The sequence below is a fragment of the Macrotis lagotis genome, chromosome X, assembly GCF_037893015.1.
Source record: "Macrotis lagotis isolate mMagLag1 chromosome X, bilby.v1.9.chrom.fasta, whole genome shotgun sequence".
Lineage (NCBI taxonomy): Eukaryota > Metazoa > Chordata > Mammalia > Peramelemorphia > Peramelidae > Macrotis > Macrotis lagotis.
In genome coordinates, this window is record NC_133666.1 from 696,359,067 (window position 1) to 696,381,581 (window position 22,515).

Genomic DNA, 22,515 nt, shown 5'->3' on the forward strand with positions numbered 1-22,515 from the left:
GCCTGACCCCAGTACTCACCCGCCTCACTTTGCTCTCTCAGCAGTCGCCCCATGCTAACACCATATCAGCATGTGGTGATGCTGGGATTTTCTCCAAGTTCCAGCCAGGCTCCCTAGAGGCCCCCCCAAAACTTTGCTTCCCTGTCTTCAGATCTCAAAATCACTTACTTTCCCCCCCCTTTCCTTTTTTGTCCCAATTGAATTCTCAGCTCCAAAGCTGATTTGGGCCTTTATAGCACAGAGCCCCAGAGCTCTGGAGTTAGAAGGGATCTCTAAGAGCAACTAATTGAGCCTGTAGATAAACAGAAACTCCCTCCAACTGACACAATAACGTGGTCCTTGGGCTTCTTTTTGAAGATCTCTAGAAATGGAGAGCTCACCACGTCCAGAGACAGCACTGGTGATTGGGAAGTTTTTCTTTACACATGGCCCAAACTTGGTCTCTCCAATTTCTATCCTTTGCTCCTGGTTCTGCCCTCTGGAGCTAAAAAGGAGCCAATGGGTGTAATGGATAGCGCACTTAGTGCAGTTTCAGAGAATCTCGATTTGGATCCTAGTATGGTCTCATGATTTGCGGTGTAACCTTAACGGTTTCCCTCTCTGGACCTGGTTTTCTTCTTTCTGTAAACAAGGTGGTTGGATTGAGTCATTCTTCAGATCTCTTCTTTCTCTTACATCTATGGTCCTCTGGCTCCTTCAAAGCATGCCTCACATGCCACACCAATTCTGATCTAATATCCCCAAGCTTCAGTGCTCCTTCCCTCCCTCTGGAAGTGATTTTTACTTTTTAGACAGCATTTACTTGATTTTGTACCTGTTGTACTCCCTCCAATAGAATGGAAGCTGCATGGGGGCAAGGATGGCTTTCAGTTGTCTTTGCAGTCTCATAGCCTAGCACGGGGCCCGCAACATGTGTGTAATAAATGCTTATTCAATTGAATTCAATCCAAAGTCTATCATTCTCTTTAATATTACTGTCCTTTAGATACATGAAGACAGAGATCAATCTGCACTTGGAATTTGGGGAGGGGGTGATGGCAGACCATCCCTGCTGCCCCCTAACTGCAGGAGCTGTGAAATGGGAGGGTCAAACTAAATGATCTCGAGGTCTGTTCCAGTTATAGACCTAGGATCTTAGGTCATTCCAAAATTCAGTGGGAAAAAATATTCCATGAGTGGGGTCTCTGCAGTGTAGGACCTGCAGTGATAAGGGATGCCCCATGGGTGGGGGCTCACCATGGGGTCCAATCTCTTCCCCCTGCAGTGACAAGGGATGCCGCATGAGTGAGGGGCTCACCAAGGGGCCCAGTCTCTTTCCCCTGCGATAATAAGAAGGGATACCCACTGGTGGGGGCTCACCATGGGGCCTGGTCTCTTTCCCCCTGCAGTGACAAGGGATACCCACTGATGGGGGCATCTCTAGCATCTCTGCCCCCTGGCCTACCATTGGCAGCAGTGGCGAGCCCCTGCTAATTGGCAGCAGCCCCCTTAAGAAAGAGAGTGGGGCTCATCACTTGCCACCTCACGTTCCTTCATTACAGCTGAGGAGCTGCAGAAGATGTTCTCTGATTAGTCTGTTGAATTATGAATTAGGTTGCGGGTCCCTGTGCAGCTGTTTCCTCCGTGTCAGTCCTCTCGCTTTATTTCCCTGTCTGCTTATAAAACCAGCAGCTTCATCCTGCAATAAACACTTCAAATGCTTTTTTTAGGGGCTAATTAATTGTGTTGCATTTCTGTAGCAGAGACGCTACCGCGGAGTGGGCCTGGGTGGACTCTGCTTGCCCACAGCTGCAGGGTCCCTCCCAAGGTGGCAGCTCTTCTGCTCCGTTGTCCCTGATGCTGAAGATTCAGAGTAGCAGCCCTCAGAGACCACCTCACCCAACCTTCCTGTTTTACATGGGACCACTCGCCTTGGGTGTCCTCATCGAGAGGGGGAAAGAGCACCCAGGGTCAGGTGCTGACTCGGCCTTTGACTCTGGGTGACCTTGCAGGAGGGACTCCTCCTCTCTGGGCCTCAGCAGCTTCCTCTGAGGAAGGAGACAGTTGGACAAGGTTGGATCTCCTAGTTCCAAGCCCATGATCTCAACGCCCTTGTATCCACAAATCCTTCCGCACAGCAAGTGTTTGCCGAATGAGTAAGAACATCTGTACCTGTTGTGGAAGCCCCTGGACTCACCTGTGGTTCAGAACAATGAAATTCCACAATCTCTGTGAGGAAAGGGTCCCCAAATATGTGGGAGAACCCTTACGTCATCCCTGGAAAATGCTCATTCAGCCTCTGCTTGAAGACCTTCGGGGATGGAGAGCTCATAGCCCCAAACCTCCAAAGGCTGCCAGACATGTGTGATCATCTGAGCTCCTAATTAGTCCTGCAAGAGACTGTAGAAAACATCCCTATTTTATTGGTGGGGAAACTGAGGCACAGGAAGGGAAAGGTCCCAGAGGTGCAAGAGGCAGAGCTAGGATTGAAACTCAGGCCCTTTGACACTAAATCTGAATGGCTACCCATTCATTTTGAGGTATTTCTTGTCATACTTACATAACAGCTAGGATTTCCATGGTGCTTTCAGACTGATAAATCTCTATTCACACCTCCTCACTTAAGCCTCACAAAAACCTGTGAGGTAGGTGGTGTTATTATTTCCATTTTTCAGGTGATTGGTCCAAGGTGACACAGCTCAGATGCTCCTGAAGAAGGATTTGAACTCAGGTCAAGTCCACCATTCTATCTTCCACACTTCCTAGTGCCTCACATGTGCCCATGTGCCTTTGGAAACATTCTTTTTCCTTTGCTTGGAATGTCCTCCCATTCCTGAATCCACCTCCAATGCCACCTTCTTCAGGGGAGAGCCTGCCTCAGTGATAATAATTGTAATAATAATATTACTAATAATAGGGAGCAGAGTGGAGTAGGAAGGACACCAGACTTGGGATAAGGAGGTTTGGAGATTTGCTAGTCTCAGATATTAACTGTTTGACTTTGAACAATTTACTCAGCTTTTCCCAGCCTCAGTTTCTTCCTTTGTAAAATAGGGATAAGGGTACCTAAGACTAAATGAATGTTTACCTCAAATGGAAAAATGTCTGTGGAGCACTTTGAAACCTTAGAGCATCACAGATATGCTATTATTAATGCTAACTTAATTGCTATTGTGAATTATTAATCAAATTATTAATATTTTTAATAGTATTGTGACACCCTACTGCTTTCCGATAAAAAGCCGGGGGAGAATGTAACAGGCATCCTGGCGTCTGGCTTGCTTGGGTACTTTCGCTCATTCAGAAGGGCTGACATAGCCAGGGTCAGCTTGGGCTGAGGGTGGCTGGGCACCGCAGGCCAGCTGGGGTGAGGATGCAGCCCCCTCTTTTTAATGTTCTTCCTGTAGAGATGACAGGGCTCTTGGTTCACAACAGCCCGAATTAGAGGGCAAAATGCTCCATCCATGTTGATGATGCAGCTCATAGGATTGGGGGGGGCGGTTTTCCAGGCAAGCAGTTGAACCCAGACCAGGTCATGGATCCCTTCCCCCAAGGACCTTTCGTGCTCAGCCAACCTCTGCCCCCAGAAAAGGTGAGATCCTGCAGCAGCTCCTGGCTGCCCCTTCTGCTTTGGGCCAGCTCTCCTGGGGACCCCTTCTCAGGCCTCTCAGGCCTCCTGAAAAAGGACATCCCTGAACTCCCATGATGAGGGCCTGTGTCATAGAACAGAGACTGTCAGAGTAGGTCCTTAGAACAGAGGATGATAGAGCCCAGAGGGACCTTAGAGTAGGGGATGTCAGAACTGGGAGGGGTTTTAGATTGGAGGATATAAGAGCTGGGAAGTCCTTAGAACAGGGGATGGCAGGGTTGGGAGGGGTCTTAGAATAGAATAGAGAATGCCAGAACTAGTGGAGTCCATAGAATGTAGAATATTAGAGATGAAAAGAGCCTTGGAGCTCTAATAAATCCTCCCATTCTTTTGATGGGGACGTAGGCTCAGAGAGAGGACATCACTTTCCCCCAGTCACACAGCCAGGAAGTAGCGAGCCTGGGATTTAGACCCACATCTCCCTACAGATCCCATAGCTACTGTGCTTTGAACAACAACACCCCAGTAACCCATGGAGAGAAGTTCAGCTGCACAGGGTGGGGGGTGGACTTCAGTAAGGACATGCTTCCTCATGATTAGATCTCCCCCAAAGCGGAATGTGCCGCTTCAAAAGGTAGTGAGCTCCCCATCAGAGGAGGTGTCCAAGGACAAGTGGGTGACTCTTTCTTCTGTCATGGCACCCTAGAACTGGAGCTTAGAGGGACCGGGGACATCTAGTCCAATCGTATCATTTTACAAATGAGGAAACTGAAGCCTAGGGACCCAAGTGAGTGGTTGCAGTAGGATTTGAACTCGGGTCCTCTGGCTCCCACCACTGTCTGCTGTGTGCTGGCTGGTCCTAGAAGGGATTCCTGGAAGCCACCGAGCCTGGACTAGGAAGAACCGTGCTGTCAGATGTCCGTGGGAACTTTCTTTTTCCTTTTTTCTCCCAGAGAAATGACACCCTTGGCAATAGAAAAAGCCCGCGGTGCCTGTTGGAATCTGGCTCCAGAAAAGGACGAGCTTTTATTTTTTATGGGTTGTTAATTGTTTTGTTTCCATTTAATTCTAGGTATTGTTTCATGTCAGCCAGGAGCAGACAGGCTCTGATTTATGCCGAATCACAGTTCAGCTGTTTGGCGGGAAACCTATTACCTATCCATCACCCGCAAACAGTGTTCTGTGGCAAGACAGAAATTGTACCTTCCTCCTGAGAATCCACTGCCCTGGGCTAAAGTGGGGGTGATGGTGGTGGGAGCCATGGAGGGATAGACTTGAATAAAGAGTGTCTGAGGGGGAGATCAGCCAGATCCCAGAAACCCATTGAGGACCTGAGATCTGGGGCACAGAGGGGCTCTGGGGTCTTCCTCCTGGCCCCTCACTTCCAGGGGTGGGAACCGAGGCCCACAGGGCCCTTCCTTGAGACCCCCCCAGGTCCAGGATGTGAGCTCAGGCCCATTGGGGTTCCGTGATAGGAGAAGTCCAAAGATCTGGCTTAGGTTACTGGGCAGGATGGATAGTCAGCAAGGCCAGAGTCAGGGTCACTCAAGCTGGCGCTCCAAGGCTCTTTCTTTTTTTGATTTAGTTACTTATTTTTCAATCTTGTTCTACTCTTCATGACCCCACTTGGGGTTTCCTTGGCAGGCATCCCGGAGTGGTTTGCCATTTCCTTCTCCAGCTCATTTTACAGGTAGGGAAACCGAGGCAAACAGGGTAAAGTGACTTGCCAAGGGTTGAATGGCTAGGAAGTGTCTGAGGCTGGATTTGAACTCATGAAGATGAGCCTTCTTGATGTGTGATACTTAATACCTTTATGGCCATGACTTGGGAAAGTCACTTGACTTTCCTGGACCTCAATTTCCTCATCCGCAAAAAGAAAGAACTGGACTAGATGGTGACTGAGGTCTTTTCCTGCCCTACATCTATAATCCTAGGTAAATGTTACCTCCTCAGCCTCAGATGACTTTTTTTAAATTTGTTTTTGAATTTTAGAGTTTTCCCCCTCACCCCCCCCCCAGAAAGCAGTCTGATTGCTTCCATGCTATACATTGGTCAGAATTGAATGTGTTGAGAGAGAACTCATATCCCTAAGAAGAAAAAAAAAATAAATATAAGAGAGAGCAAGATTACATTATAAGATAATGGTTTTTTTAATTGAAGGGAATAGTCTTTGGTCTTTGTTCAAACTCCACAAGTCTTTCTCTGGATATGGATGGTATTCTCCATCACAGACAGCCCAACTTTGTTCCTGGTTGTTGTACCCTCAGATTACTTTTTTGTAAAATGATGGGGTCAGACTAACTGGCCTTGTGGGAGTGGGAGTGGTGGGGTGAAGGGGGTGAGGGGGACCTGCAGTTCTGTGCTTCCCCATCTTCTGGGAAAGCTTCACTCTTGATGGAGCATCCCTCACTTTGTTCCCAATCCTGGGGGTATCTTTACATCCCAGATCCCCAGGATCTTTCTTTTCACCTGATGTTTCTTCCTCCTTGGGTTCTAGCTTGAGGTCCAGATTAGTCCACTTTGCGGTGGTCAGCTTGAGAGGGCAAAGGGATGAGCAGCACTCCAGGTCTTGGATCTTTTCAAAGAATCTTCCAGCACTGCCCTGTTGCTCCATCAAAAGGGTGGGGGGCAAGAGGGGTCACTTCAGTGGGTTCAGGCAGAGGTTAAGCCCCCCAAACCTCTGCAAGGAGCCCCATGGCTGCCTGGCTTCTTTGGTTTTCCTCATGCAGGATGCATCATTTCCCAACATTTGCACTGGTGGTGCCCCTCCCCCTCTATCCTGGAATTCTCCTTCCTCATCTCCATCTTGTGGTGCTTTTCCTGACTTCCTTCCAGTCTCAGCTAAAACCCCACTTCCTACAGGAGGCCTTTCCAGATCCTCCTCAGAGTCTGCTCTCTACAGATTAGCTCTAGTTTGCCCTGGTGTCCATCTCTTATTTGCTGACATGTCTTCAGCTCTCCATTAGACTAGACTGGGAGCTCCTTGAAGGCAGGGACTGTCTTTTCTCTTCCTGCATAGTATAGTTTCTGGGACATGGTAGGTGCTTGGTGACCTCCCCCATCCCTGGGACTTTTATTTCCCTCAGAGCTTTGCTCTGAATGTCCTCAGGGATGGGACAATGGAAAAAGGGGGAGGCCAGGGTGTGTCTGGAGGCAGGGAGGGACCCCCTTTCCCACCTAGTGGCTGCTCTGAATTATGGGACAGAGACTTGTTGCTCTGGATGGGCCAGTGCCTTTCTTTCCCCATTTCTACCCCCCTTCAACAAACTGGCTGATAGCTCTTGAGATAGACACAGAAGATGAGGATGGGGTTCTAGCCACTAGTGCCCTAAGCCTGGGATTTGGAGTCTTTCTCTCATATATGAGGGGACTCAGCCTCCCTGCTCTGACCTGTTCCATTTCAAGGTCTCCCTAGCTCTGGTACTCTAGGTAGTTATGGGTTGAAGCTGGATGGAGGGAGCATCTACAGAATGGACAGGCTGGCTGATTCTCCAAAGCTTTCCATTTATTTGCCAATATTCCCATCCTTGCCAGGGGTGACTGAGGCAGGGTCTTCCAAGATTGCTCCAGCCTTTGTTTTGACCTCAGACCATGTTTGTGGCTACTTTGGCATGGGTGGCATAAGACCCTAGGATCTTAGTCTCAGAGCTGGAAGGGGCTTTAGATATTTTTTAATTCAGCTCCATCATTTTATAAATGAGGAAACTGAGGCACAGGCCAGTTAAATGAGTTGTCCAGGTCACACGGATGGCAAATAAAAGGCAGAGCTGGATCAGGTGCTTTCACACTTCTCCCCCCCTTCCCACAGGAACTGTGGGCTCTCCTTCATCCCCTGGGGATAATTGGACCTGATCCAAGGGTCCCCCAAGGTCCATTGAGACCTGGTTCCCTTCCCACCTCCAGCCCCGTTAGAAGCCTTACTGATCACCTGGGAGAGAGCAGAAAATTCTGAGATGTTGCTATTTCATGGGATTCTTGTTCTGAAGTTTAAAAGGCTTATTTCTGAGCCAGCACTCAGGTGAAAACATTGATCTTGGCTGGGGCTGAGGCCAGAGTGATGAAGGAGGATTTATTGCATCCAACAGCCACGGAAACACCAGCTCTGCAGGCAGAGATCTGGAAGTGTCTTTTTGCTTGAGGAGACAGGTGAATATTGGATTCTAAAAGGCCTGCATTCTAATGCTGCATTTGATGCTAGCTGGGTGAGCTTGGGGTAGTCATTCGCCTTCTTGGAGGTTGCTTCTACAAGTGGGGAGGGAGAAAAGCCTCACATTCCCTATGGACTATCACGAATCAATGTGATATCATAGAGACATAAGTTTGAATTCTACCTCAAACACCTCTTTCCTCTGGGACCCTGGGCTAAGTGACTTCACATTACCAAGGCTGAGTATCCTCTCTGGAAAAGGTGGGTAAAGCTAGCATCTACCTCCCGACTGGTTGTGGTAGTCTCCTGTATTTTACATTGCCTTCATTTCTCAATATATCCTGGAGTGTGCTGGAGCCACTTTGAATTATTTCTCAAGAGCTGATTGTTAAATTTTCAGTGGGAGCATTTATACCATAGGAGTCAACAAACCCAAGAAACCAGGGCTTGATTTATTATTTTGTTGATTAGTTAGACTTAAGAAAGTGAGAGAATAATGCAAATTAAACTTAAAAGTGTGATGTGCATACATTTTCCTTTCCCCCAGAGCTGAGAGCTAGTGGTTAATCATTTAGCAGCATTCCCCTGTGAAGGGGATACCTATTCAGGTAAAAGCAGGATTAATGCACTGCTCTGGTCCCTTCCAACACCGAGGCAGGGTAGGAGAGACCCCCTTGTCTTTTGCCACAGGGTCATGTGGAAATCACTTTCTATACTTTTCTTTTCTCCTTTTTTACCTTTTATGGCTGTAGTTCATCTCCACATCTTCTCCATTGCTAAATATATCCCTCCCTTTCTCCTGACCAGTGATCCATCCCTAGTAATGAAGATTTAAAACATCTGGGAAAGGAAGACAGAAAAGAACAGTTCAGCAAAACTAATGAACATATCAATCAAGTTTGACAGTACATGCAACATTACACACCCATAGTCCCCCACTTTGGCAAAGAGGGAGGAGGGAGGATGATTTTCTTTATTCTTCTCTAGGGCCATGCTCGGCCATTATGACCACACAGTCTTTGGTGTTCTCAGAAAGCACTTTTTAAACTTTATAGGAATTCTTATGATAACCCCCACTTTACAGTTGAGGAAACTGAGGCCCGGAGAGTGATTTTACCCAAGCTAATGTCAGAGATAGATCTCAAATCTATGTGTTTTTGGGGTGGCTAGGTGGCACAGTGAATAGAGCACAGGCCCTGAAGTCAGGAGTCCCTGAGTTCAAATCCGACCTCAGACAGTTAATAATTCCCTAGCTGTGTGGCCTTGGGCAAGCCACTTAACCCCATTTGCCTTGCAAAATCCTAAAAAAAAAATCTATGTGTTCTGAATCCAAAACCAATGCCTTTTGAAAAATCATCGTTTTCACTCTGAAATTATGTGATAAAAATAAATTGACTTGTTTTGATAACTTCTCTTACTTTCCAGTGATTAGGAGAAACCTTTCAGCAATTGTCGATCATTTCCATTTCTTCTGAAGGAAGCTAAGTGATTCAGTGGATAGAGTTCCCAGGAAGAAATGAAGTCAAATTCAGCCTCAGTCACTTACTAATTGTGTGACCCTGGGCAATTCACTTCATCTTGTTTGCCCCAGTTTCCTCATCTGTCAAATGTGCTGGAGAAGGAAATGGCAAACCAGTTCAATGTCTTTTCTAAAATAATCCCATAGGGATTCATGAAGAATCAGACATGACTGAAAAATGACTTACTAATGATATCTATTGAAAGCTATTCATAGGGGTGGCTAGGTGGCTCAGAAGATAGAGCACTGGCCCTGGAGTCAGGAGTCGCTGAGTTCACATCCAGCCTCAGACACTTAATAATGACCTAGCTGTGTGGCCTTGGGCAAGCCACTTAACCCCATTTGCCTTGCAAAAAAGTTATTCATATCCTGTGAACCAAAATCTACTTTAAAACAAATATATATGTATATACATATATATTTATATAATATATATATATATATACATTTATTTAGCCTCATATATTTTTGAAAATTTCTTTTATATCAGGTCTTTATCAGAGATATTTGATGTGGAAATATTTCTCCCTAATCATATGCTCTTGTCTAGTGGCATTGATTTTGTTTGCCCAAAAGCTCTAATTTTATATAATTGAATGGCTCTGTTTTGTCTCTTGTGATCTATTTCTCTAGTTGCTTATTTTTTCTGAACCATAACCCTAAAAAATGCTTTCTTTTCTCCAATTTAATTCAATTTGTTTCAGGCACTGGACTAGGCGATGGACATACAGAGACTGGAAGAAAACAATGTCTACCCTCAAAGGACTGATATTCTCCATCAGGAGTGGGATTTGATGAGAAAATTGTTAAGTAAAGATAACTGAGGAAAGAGAGTATGGATAACGGAGGGGGATCCTATTAGGCTTCTCACTGAATAGAACTTTAATGGAAACTGGGCATTCTAAGATACAGAGGGGAGGAGGGGAAGAGGGGAGTCATTGCAGGCATGGGGATGGGACAGAGACCCAGAAATAGGGATGATACATGGGAGGTTGGGTCAGGTAATGACACAGAAGCCTCAAGTTGAAACGTTTTGAATATCCAGAAAAGTAGGCTGCAGCCTGCTTGATGAACTTTCAATGGAGGGATTTGTGTTTATTCCTACAGGCGATAGGGAACCATTGGAAATTGTGAGCAGTGGAGTCACATAGCCTGTCTAGTGCTTTAGGAAAATAGTTTTGCAGCTTCACAGAGGGTGGATTAGAAAGAGGAAAGGCTGGAAGCAGAATGACCAATTATGGGGTTATTGTTGAAATATCCAGGATGAAATAGGTCGTAACCATGAGGGGAAAGAGAAGGAAATGGAGATGAGAGATTAAGTGGAGATGGGATAAACAACTCTTGAAAAATGATTGGTCATGGGGTATGTAAGGGTGGGGAACTGAGTTTGACTCCATGACAAAGTGGGGGGATGAATAGGATGCCCTCGATAGAAATATGAAAATTTGGAGGAGATGGACTGGGAGGATGATGGATTGTATTTTAGTAATGTTGAATGAGATGCTTGTACTATTTTTATATTTTTTTGGTATGTAGTAGGTACATTAATAAACATTAATAAATGTTTATTGATTGATTGATGAATTTGTCATGGACCCAGGTTGATGAACTGACCTTCTCCACCCATGATCAACCATATCTATGGGATTATAGAAGTTAGAAATTGGGTTAATTCAGATTTGGGATTTAGAAGGGAGAAGAAAAAAGGACAAGGCATTCCAGGGTAAAGGATAGCTTGCATTTCTTCTGAAAACTAGTCATAGCATTTGACTCCAAATCTACTGGGTTTTGACCTTAATAATTGTTGTCAATTTTCTATAAGACTTTTATTAGTGATATTTGATGTTCATATTTTTTTCCAGCTGATGTTGGGAAATCCACATTGATTTTAAAAGCTTTTAAATTGAATATAATCAAGTTTGCCTATTTTATCTTCTGTGATCTCCGATATCCCTCATTTAGTTATTCATCTTCCGCTAACCACAGCCCTGAAAAGCAGCTTTCTATTATTTTGATTCCATTCAACATCAACAAGCATTTGAGTGCCTACTCTGTGCCAGATTCTAGGCAGGTTGATGAGTAAAATGAACCCCAAGGGAAAATGAGACCCAAGAAAAGGTAGATTAGGAGATAAGGGAAGACAGAGAAGATTTAGGAGAGACACCGAGTATGTGATAGAAGGTCAGGAGGAGATGATCACAGAGAGGATTTGCAGTTTTCAAGAGTATGGAGGTGGGACAGTTAAAGGTGATGGTGAGGTCTAAGGAATAATCATCCAGATGGGAGACTGAGGTAGAATGGAGGAATAGGGATCGGAGTTGAGGAAGGGGGAGGTCAGGCCATTTGAAAGGAGAAAAATGTATATATTGAAGTCCCATGCTTGGGTTGGAGAGGAAGATGGTGAACCAGGCACTGAACTTCCTGAGGAAAAAAAAAAGGAACCAGTAGAGACTAGCCATCAGTACCTGGATAGCGCAACCTATCTGAATGGGGACAATTTCAATTATGGAGAGGTCAATGAATAGAGAGAGGACAGAGAGAAGGTCTGGAGATAGTCAAGAGGACCAAGAAATATGCCAACTGCTCCAGGACTGGTGTATTGGGAGCCTCCTAGAGGGCAATGGAGCAGTGGACATGGTGACCAGGAATGCAGTCCTTGGGGTGGGGAGAGAACCTGGTGTCTACGATTCTAAGGAGATGGAAAGAGCACGAGAAGAAACCCTTTTAAGATGAAGGAAAAGTTGTTAATAATAAAACAGGGGTAGAGAAAGTGCTTTGAGAAGGCAGGGCAGAGCACCCTAGAACTCTGGAGGAGTCAGGTAGAGGGAGATAGTGATAAGGGAGCAGAGAGTGGTAGCAGAAGGCAGCAGAAAAGCTGAATTTGGTACCAACTTCACTGGCTCCAGGAGCAGACATTGCTGAGGACAAATTGATGCACAGCTTCCCAAGGCTCAGCAGAACTAGAAGCATCCCTTCTCATCTCTCCTGAGTGTTCCCCTGAATTTATTGGCAGAGTATTATCTTTTCCCACTTTGTATGGCTGATTTCCAGCCTCCTGTCCATTGTGATTACTTCTCTGCATAGATATTTCCATTTGTTCTCTTCTAAAATCGGGTAGCCATGATTTTGTTGTTGTTCAGTTGTGTCTGACTCTTTGTGATTCCATTTGGAGTTTTCTGTAAAGAGACTGAAGTAGTTTACTATTTCCTTCTCCAATTCATTTTACATATGAGAAAACTGAGACAAACAGGGTTCATAGAGGAAGCAAGCATCTGAGGTCAGATTTGAACTCAGGTCTTCCTGACTTCAGACCAGTCACCCTATCCATTATGTCACATAGTTCCCATAATTAGCCATTATTATATCACACTTTTTTTCCCAAGGCAATGGGGTTAAGTGAATTGCCCAAGGCTACACAGCTAGGTCATTATTAAGTGTCTGAGGCCGGATTTGAACTCAGGGACTCCTGACTCAAGGGCCGGCATTCTATCTACTGTGCCACCTAGCCGCCCCTATATTGCATTTTGGATGGAGACCAGGAAAGAGCAATTTGTCAATCTGAGTTATATTTACAAGAACCAGGAAGGGCTTGAAAAGGGTTATAAGGAAGCAGCTACTACTGCCCTTGGGATTAAGTCATCACTGACCAACATTTGGATGATATCTGGGCTCAAGGAGAGCCCAATACATAAATTACCAGCAGCCAACAATACAGTCAACAAACATTTACTATGTGATTGGGGCAGCTGGGTGGTTGATCTTGGAGTCAAGGGGACAGGAGTTCAAATCCAGCCTCAGACAACTAACAATAGTTGTGTGACCTTGAACAAGTCACCTAACCCTGATTGCCTCACATCCAGGGCCATCTCCAGTTGTTCTGATTCATATCTGGCCACTGGACTCAGATGGCTCCAGAGAAGAGAGTGAGTCTGGGGATTTAGCACAGACACCCCCTCACTTAAATCCAACTCAGCTTGTCATGGCTCCACCTCTCTGATGTCATGGTCTTCTTTGAGAATGAAGGACAAACATCATCATCATCATCATCATCACCATCATCATCATCATCGCTATGTAATTACTATATACTAGGTACTAAACTTAATATTGGGAATATGAAAGAAAAATTGGAAACAGTGCCTGCCTCTATTCGTTTACAACTGATTAGGGAAAAATACATTTGTAGGCAGCGAGGTGGTCCAGGAGATAGAGTGCTGGACCTGCAGTCAGAGGTACTTGAGTTCAAATCCAACTTCACCTTATGAGGTATGTGATTCTTATAAACTCACTTAACCTCTCTCTGTCTCAGATTTCTCGTCTATAAAATGGGCAGTTGGGCAGCTAGGTGATTCAGTGGAGTCAGGAAATTCTGTGTTCAAATCTGGCCTCAGACACATTGAGTGATCCCAGGCAAGTCACTTCACCTTGTCTGCCTCAGTTTCCTTATCCATAAAATGAGTTGGAGAAAAAAATTGGTAAACCATTTTAGTATCTTTCCTAAGAAAACCCAAAATGGGATCATGAAGAATCAGACACAAATGAAATGTCTCAACAACAAAATAGGAAAAATGATTTGTGAAATCTAAAATGTTAAAGAAATGGCAGTTATTTTAATTTTTGGACCAGGCCTGTGATTTCACTAGTTACTCCCCCCTCTCCTCAGAATTCTAGTGGTAACCCAGAAGGGTTTGGGGCATTTTCTTGTACTTTTCTTGGCATTAATCTCAACCAAGCTGGAAGTCCCAGTTCCAATTCCACTGCTGATTGGCGAGGAGGCTGTTACTGGCTCTAAGTCTGTTCTGGGTTGGTTTGCCCCTTCATAAGCAGCCCTTTGGGAGCAGAATTTACAATCTTGATTCTGGGCTTACTATAGATGCCTGAAGGTTTTGGCCCTCCTATAGCTTTTGAACTCAAGCAATCTCTTGGCTTCAGCATCCCTAGCAGCAGGGATGTCTACCACCACATCCAAATAATACTATCATTCATGAGCCCCCATTGGTGTGTTCCCCAATGTCATCTAACCACCTGATACCTCACCAGTATTAATTAACCAATTTACATTAATTAGTTTTTGCAAAAGAATATTTACTGAGAAGATTTAGCAAGGGCTAAAATACAAAAACATCCTCCCAAATGTCTATGATACGGTCTCCTATCAGTATATCAGAGTGTAGGGGAAGAGGGCTCAACTTAGAAAGATCTGTGGCAAAGGGGCAACTTACAGATTCTGGTATTTGGATATCGTTTTCTCCCTTCTTGGAGTTTTCATCAAGTTTTTAGAGATTTCCTGAGCTCCAAAGTTTAGTTTCTTTGGGAAATCCCAAATCTCCCTTTCCTTGGTATAATTTCCTTGGGGCATTACTCCTCCTGGACATCGCATCTAACTTAAATGGTAAATCCACACTTTCTGACCTTTCAAAGGACGCAAGGTTTTCCTCTGGTCAAAGTCTTCCCCAAAAAACTCTTCCCTCTGGAACTGCTTTACCAGGAGGCAGGCCCTACTGTTTGTTCAAATAAAACAGCAAACCCCAACCAGTTTGCTGTTTTATTTGAACCTCCATTCCCAGGCACTTCTGATGTAGCAGCATCTCATTCCAAACCGAGTAAGGGATTTTTTGAGCCCAGTTTATCCTTTTGCTCAATTGATTGATTCATTAAAGGTCTCTAGGAATTGTTCACACCTAACTTACAGTGTTTATTGATTAATTCTTTACCTTAATCAAAGAGACATGCTCACCTGATAAAGGTATCAAGGTAGGGAGAATCTTGGCAGTGACATCAGTTGTAGGGTTGACTCCTTTGAGGAAGCCTGGGTCTTCTGTGTTTAATTAGTGAGGGTGGATTCCTTCTCTTACATAGGAATATGCAAAATAATCCAAAGTTTAAGCAGGATAACCTCCATTTCAGACAATCTATTTCTATTAATGTGGCTAAGGATAGCATTTAGAAATGGCCTGGCATAGTCCTGTGGTTCTCAAAGTGGGTTCCCAGGAACTAGAATTAGGGCCTTAGTTCCATTGGGTACATGATGGTTTTTCTATTGGGCCCTGCTGCCACACAGAGGAGTAGCCTGGGTCCCATCGGGTGGGCAGGGCAGTTTTTTTTATATTAAAGATTTTATTTATTTTGAGTTTAAAAATTTTTCCCCCTAATCTTACTTTCCTCCCCGCACCCGGCAGGGCAGTTCTTGATGAGGTAGGTGATTCAACAATTGGGGTTTTTCCAATGGACATAGTGATATGTTAGTTAAGTAGTAATGGGGACTGCGGGAACAAAGGGAATAAGCAAGTATTTATTAATCACCCACTGTGCACTATGCATTCTGCTAAGCTCTTACTATTATTTCAATTTGAACCTTGCAACAACTCTTAAAGGTAAGTACTATTAGCTCCCTATTGTACGGCTGAAAAAAAAGGGAGGCAGGCAGAGGTTAAGTGACTTGCCTAGGGTCACTTAGCTGATGCTTGTCCTTTGTTTTCAAAGGGGACCCATGGCATCAGAAGGTGATGTCATGACAGCACATGAATTGGATTTGAGGGAGGGGGTTCTGTGCTAAGCCACCAGCCTCACTTTCTCCTCCAGAGACATCTGGGTCCATTGTCCAGATGTGAATCAGGATGACTGGAAATGGCCCTGCATGTGAGGCAATCAAGGTTAAGTGACTGGTCCAAGGTCATACAGCTAGTCAAGTATCTGAGGCTGTATTTGAACTCAGGTCCTCCTGAATTCTGTTTCCCTAGTTTTTCCATCTGACATCTGAAAAGCGATTTGAATTCAGGTCTTCCTGACTTCTGGTCCAACACTCTATTTGCTGAACCACTGCACTGCCTAGGTGACCTCTCTGAGGACTTCAATACCTTTTCAGGAGGTCTATGAAGTCAAAACTCTTTTCATAATTATACAAAGAAGTTTAAATTTTACAGAATAGATAGATAGATAATCCTCAGAAGCAAAAAATCCTCATAAGGAGGTGAAGTCCTCACTAATTTTTAAGAGTGCCAAGGGATCTCAAAAAGTTTGAGAATGCTGAGGAGGTGGATAGTGAGTAGGTCTTAGAGACAACCTGGCTTCAAATTCTTTCTTTGACACATGCTGGTTGTGTGACCCTGAGTGAGTCACTTCTTTTAAAGCTCAGTATTAGCCCAGAGAGATAAAGCCCAGACCTGATGTGGATCCAGTAGTAACTCTACAGAGCAGATACTGATCTTTTTTGCTAAAGGAAAGGTCTTCCTAGGGTATTCCTGATTACAATGAAATTTGAAGTCTAATTAAAGAAAAAAGTTAAGGAAAAGGGTAAACATTAACCTTTTTAGCTGCTAAGCAACATATATAAAGTCTAAAAAATCTCAAATCTTTTTTTCACACTAACTAATGTCCAACCTTACCTCCTCCATCTTGCTCTTGCTTAATTGGATTTTTGAATACAGGTGCAGGACTTCATAGTTTATACTCATTAAACTCAGTTCTATTTGATTCACCTATTATAGCTTCTCAATGTTCATTTGGATGATGGGATTATAGATTTGGAGATGTATAGTATTTTTATAGGTTTTTATATATATAGTTCTACTCCCCTCATTTTACCAATGAGGCTCTTAGAGGTGATATAATTTTCCCAAAGTCCCTTAGGCAGTGAGGTACAGAAGCAAGATTTAGACCTGGGTGCTCAACCCCAAATGCAATATTTTTTCTTCTGTGTTATGCTACTTTCCTGACTATCTCAGCCAGCCCTAGACTGATGGTGGCTATGCAGCTCACCCAAAGGTGGGGAAAGTGGAGCAGCCATACCCAGAGCACCCAGAACTGTGGACAGTCAGAACATCTCCATGGGTGGAGAGTGGATCAGAGGAAACCTATGGGTCAGTGTTCTGGAGCCCTGGGGACTCTTGTTGGTACCGCAAGAGTGTATGATAGAAGGGGTTGGATTGCCCAGACACTTGGAATCTGTCTAATTCTGGCTTGCTCATGAACTATCTGAGCCAGTCTCCTCATTTGGAAAATGGGGAAGAGGTTAGACTAAATGACCTCTGAGATCATCCAGCTCTGGCTCCTCTGATCTGTGATCTATGGTCTTTATTTACATTGTGACAGCAGATGCTTGCCCTTCAGGACTCTGGAGGCTGCGGTTGAGGTGGTAGTAGAGGAAGGAAAAAATGCTCTATTATTGCAGAACCATTCCAAGCTTGCAGTCCTTTTCCTGGGTCCCCAACAGTGTCTGGTGCTGGTACCCAGAAGTGGCCATCACTCTGGATGACTTGCAGACTCACATCTGGAACATATGCCCATGAGAAGCTATGGGATTTGAACAGGGCTTGTGTGGGTGCAACTGTGTTTTTAAACAAAGCTGCCCACAGATGGCACAGCTGTTCTGGGCCCGGGCATGCCAATCTCAGCAGGAAGGAACACTCAGAGTTAGCCAGGAGAGAAAAAGTCCAGATCTTGGAATGCCAACCTGATGTGGATCTAGTCCTTGGCCTCTTAGCCACCAACATTAAAAAGGATATTTGTTCCCAGCTGTGGGTCCATTTCAACACATGACCAGCTGTTGTCTAGGGTCAGCCTCCCAAATCTGGAGCAAATGCAACAAATTGGACAGTGCCCTAATAGGTGGCACAGTGGATGAGGGCTGATTTGGGAGTCAAGAGGGACTCAGCTTGAAATTGTACTTGAGATAATTCCTAAACAAGTGACCCTGCTCAAGTCACTTCACTGATAGTTGCTTCAGTTTCTTCATGTGTAAAACCTACCTCACTCTTAGGGATGTTTTGAGAATCAAGTGAGATAGTATAGGCAAAGTGCTTTCGTGTGTTATAAAAATGTTATCTGTTTTCATGATTTGGTGAGAGGTGGATTTGGGAGGTATTTTCAGAGGGGTGTTGAACTAGAATTAGGGCCTTAGTTCCATTGGGTACGTGGTGGTTTTTCTATTGGGCCCTGCTGCCACATAGAAGAATAGCCTGGGTCCCATCGGGTGGGCAGGGCAGTTTTTTTTTTTTAGGTTTTTGCAAGGCAAATGGGGTTAAGTGGCTCGCCCAAGATCACACAGCTAGGTAATGATTAAGTATCTGAGACCGAATTTGAACCCAGGTACTCCTGACTCCGGGGCCGGTGCTTTTATCCACTGCACCACCTAGCTACCCCTACTGCGCCACCTTGCCACCCCTATTAAGAGCCTTCTAAGAAGGAAGTGAATTTTCTTTTTTCGTTTTTGTGCAAGGTAAATGAGGTTAAGTGGCTTGTCCAAGGCCACACAGCTAGGCAGTTATTAAGTGTCTGAGATCGGATTTGAATTCAGGTCCTCCTGACTCCAGGGCCAGTGCTCTACCCACTGCACCACCTAGCCACCCCTGCAGGGCAGTTCTTGATGAGGTAAGCGATTCAACAATAAGGGTTTTTTTCCAATGGGCACAGTGATATGTTAGTTAAGTAGTAATGATTGTGGGAACTTAGTCCCAAGACCCAGAGATTTGGGTGCTGTTGACCAAATAGCTTAATTTTTTTATTAAGAATATTTTATTTTTGGGGTGGCTAAGTGGCACAGTAGATAGAGCACTGGCCCTGGAGTCAGGAGAACCTGCGTTCAAATCCGGCCTCAGACACTTAATGACCTCGCTGTGTGGCCTTGGGCAAGTCACTTAATCCCCATTGCCTTGCAAAAACAAATAAGAATATTTTATTTTTCCAACTACACGTAAAGATAGTTTCCAACAATATTTTTTTGGTAAGTTTTTGAGTTTCACATTTTTCCCTCCCTCCCTCCTCTCCCTCCCTCCTTTCTCAACAGAAAAAAATCTAATATAGTTATACATGTATAACTATGTTAAACATATTCACATTAATTTTAATGTTTGCCCTTCATTTTGAAGAAGACCATAACATCAGGGAGGTGAGACAAGCACATGAATTGGATTTGAGTGAGGTGGGGCTGTGCTAAGTCACCAGCCTCTCTTTCTCCTCCAGAGCCATCTGGGTCCAGTGGCCAGATAGGAATCAGGATGACTGGAGATGGTCCTGGATGTGGGGCAATCAGAGTGAAGTGACTTGTCCAAAGTTACACAGCTAATAAGTGTCAAATGTCTGAGGCTGGATTTGAATTCCTGTTCTCTTGACTCCAAGGTCAGTGCTCTATCTACTGCCCCAATATTCATATTAATCATGTTGTGAAAGAAGAATCAAATCAAAGAGGGAAAAAACATAATACATAAAACAGCTTTTAAAAATTTAAAATAGTAAATTTGGTCTGCATTCAAACTCCTTCTCTGGATATGGATGGTATTTTCCATCACACGTCTTGTAGAATTGCCTTTGATTGTTGTACTGCTAAGATGAGCAAGTCCGTCAAAGTTGATCATCACACAATGTTGCTGCTAGAGTATACAACGTTTTCCTGGTTCTGCTCACGTCACTCAGCATCAGTTCATACAAATCTTTCCAGGTTTTTCTGAAGTCCCGTTCCTCATGATTTCTTGTGGAACAATTTCATATTCCATAACTTATTCAGTCATTCCCTAATTGATGGGCATCCCTTGAATTTCAAATTCTTTGCCACTCCAAAAAGAGATGCTATAAATAATTTTGTACAGATGGATTTTTCATCCTTTTTGTGATCCCTTTGGGATACAGGCCGATTAGCTTTTGCAAGAGAGTTTGTTGTTTATTGCTGCTGCTGTTCAGTCATGTCTGACTCTCTGAGACCCCATTTGGGGTTTTCTTGGTGAAGATACTGGAGTGGTTTCTTTTTCCTTTTCCAACTCATTTTACAGATGATGAAACAGATAACCAGGGTTAAGTAATTTGCTGAGGGTCTCACAGTAAGTATCTAAGGCTGGATTTTTCCTGACTGTAGCTCCTACAATCTACCCACTGTACCACTTAGCTGCCCCTAAAAAGAGCTGAACTTTCCTGTAATAGAAAGGATAGCTGGGACTGAGTAGATGTATGTGGACAAAGATGATGGGGAGGGGTGGGGGGAGAGAGACAGAGAGACAGACAGATAGAAAGACAGAGATGGAGACACAGAGACAGAGACAGAAAGGGGTGGGGTGTGGGGTGGGGAGAGAGCACTTCCACAGAGTAAGGCAGAGGTAGAGGTTTAGGTCCTCTCCACCCAGGGAATTTTCTGGTCTAAAGATGGTATACTGATGGTTAATTATGAGTGCCGAGGTCAGACACTAGTAGAGGAGAGGATGTGGGCAAGAGGAAGAAGAAAGATGAGGCCAGATAATTTGATATATGAGTTCTTATAAATTATAAGGTCTTATAAGCTCTGAAATTCCTCATTCCAACTTCCACTCGCAGAAGAGCTAAGTGTCCTCCAGAGAAAATAATACATTTACCCTCTCAGAACCCTTAGGGTTCTAGGGGTAACCTTGAGGGGGTTGGGGATGTCTCTTCTCTAATGCTATCAACTTGAGCCCCACTTCTGTCTTGTTCATCCCACTGTTAGCCACCACTGATTAGAACTCCAGTTTTATTTACACAGTGTAATTTAATTTTTACAGGGCGATATTAACTGTGCAGGGATAGCAAGAGGAGAGGTCACACGTCTCCTCTCTACCACTCCCCACCAGATCTACGGGTCTTTTCTCTGTCCTCATCTTCTTGGCCTCTCTGAAGCCTTGGACTCTGCACATCCTTCCCTCATCCTGGACAATCTCATCTCTCCAGGGTTTTGATCCTGGTGTTTCTCAGACTTGTCTCATCTCCCTTCAGTCTCCTTTGCTGAATCTTCATCCAGGTCATTCCTAACTAACTGGGCATCCCATCGGGCTCTGTCCTGGATCTTCTCCTCTTCTGCACTATTTCATTGGTGGTCCCACCAGCTCCCAAGGATTCCATTATTATCTCTAAATTGACAGTTCTGAAATTCATAGATTTGATCCTCATCCAGCCCAAACCTCTCTGTTTACTTTCATTCTCTTGTCTTCAATTGCCTATTAGACATCTCAAACTGGAGGTCCTATAAGCAGCTGCAATTCAACATGTCCAGAAGTGAACTTATTTCTCTGTTCAAACTTTCCCCCCCTTTCTAACCTCTCTATTACTGGAGGTTGGTTGTTCTTCAGGCCTGAAGAGGATCAAAGTGACATCACTGCATTAGATTCAGGGTACAGTGTTTGGCTGCGGTTGATCAGACCATGCAAGCTCAGAAGACTCTACCACTGGCCAGGAACACTTAGTCCAAATGGAAATGTCTCTAAATTTGCACAACTCATAAGTCTTGAGCTGCTGCAATTCTACCTCTCTTCATCTTCTTTGATAAGGGTACACTATGCTTAGCAGTCTTGTGCCAGTGTCTCCCATGTCTCACAATCAATTCCAAAGCTTTTCAGAGAAATTTGGAGAGGCGTCTTCTATGTGAATACTTTCCTTCATGAGATCTGCATAAAATGGTCTTTTAGGCAAGCATACCTTAGGCATTCAAACAAAATGGTCAGTTCATCAGACCTGTGCTCCCTGCAGTAGAATTTGAATACTGAGCCAGTTAGTTCAAGAAAGGATTCAGTGTCCAGTGCTTGGTAATCCCCAGAATCTTCCTAGATTTTGAAGTGATTGGTTTCCTGGGATGGCACTGATACTGTCTAGATTTCATAGATATGCAACAATAAAGTCAACAAAATGGCTTCTAGACTTTCAGATTGGTATGCAGTCTGCCTCTTTCCCTGACTTTGCTTTGTAGCCTCCCAAATACTGAGCTAGCTCTGGCAATGGGGGCCTCAACTTCATCATCTACGAGTAAATCTCTAGAAAGTGAACCACCAAAGTAAGGGAACTTATCCACAGTATATAAAATGTCTCTCAGATATAATTGATGGATGTGTGTGTGTGTGTGTGTGTGTGTGTGTGTGTGTGTGTGTGTGTGTAGTGCTAGCTGGTGGAAGACCTCTATTTTCTAGATGTTCATTGTCAGTCCAAAATTAGCACAGGCAGCAGAAAATCAATTCATACTTTGTTGTTTCTCTGCTTCAGAGGCTATATTGAGTGCATAATCATCTGCAAACAAAAAAATCATACACTAATTCTTTTTCCACTTCAGTCTTGTCTTGTGGCCTTTTCAAATTAAATAATTTACCATAAGGGTAGTAGCCGACCTTGATGTCATCCTCATTGTCGAATTTGCCACAATATTGCCAAAAACATCACATTAAAAAGTAAGGGAGAAAGCACACAGGCTTGTTTTACTCCATTGGTGAATGAGAAAACTCTGGAGCATCATCCATTATCCAGAATCTGTGCAAGCATGCCATCCTGAACTAGCATGTAATATTGATTAACCTCTCT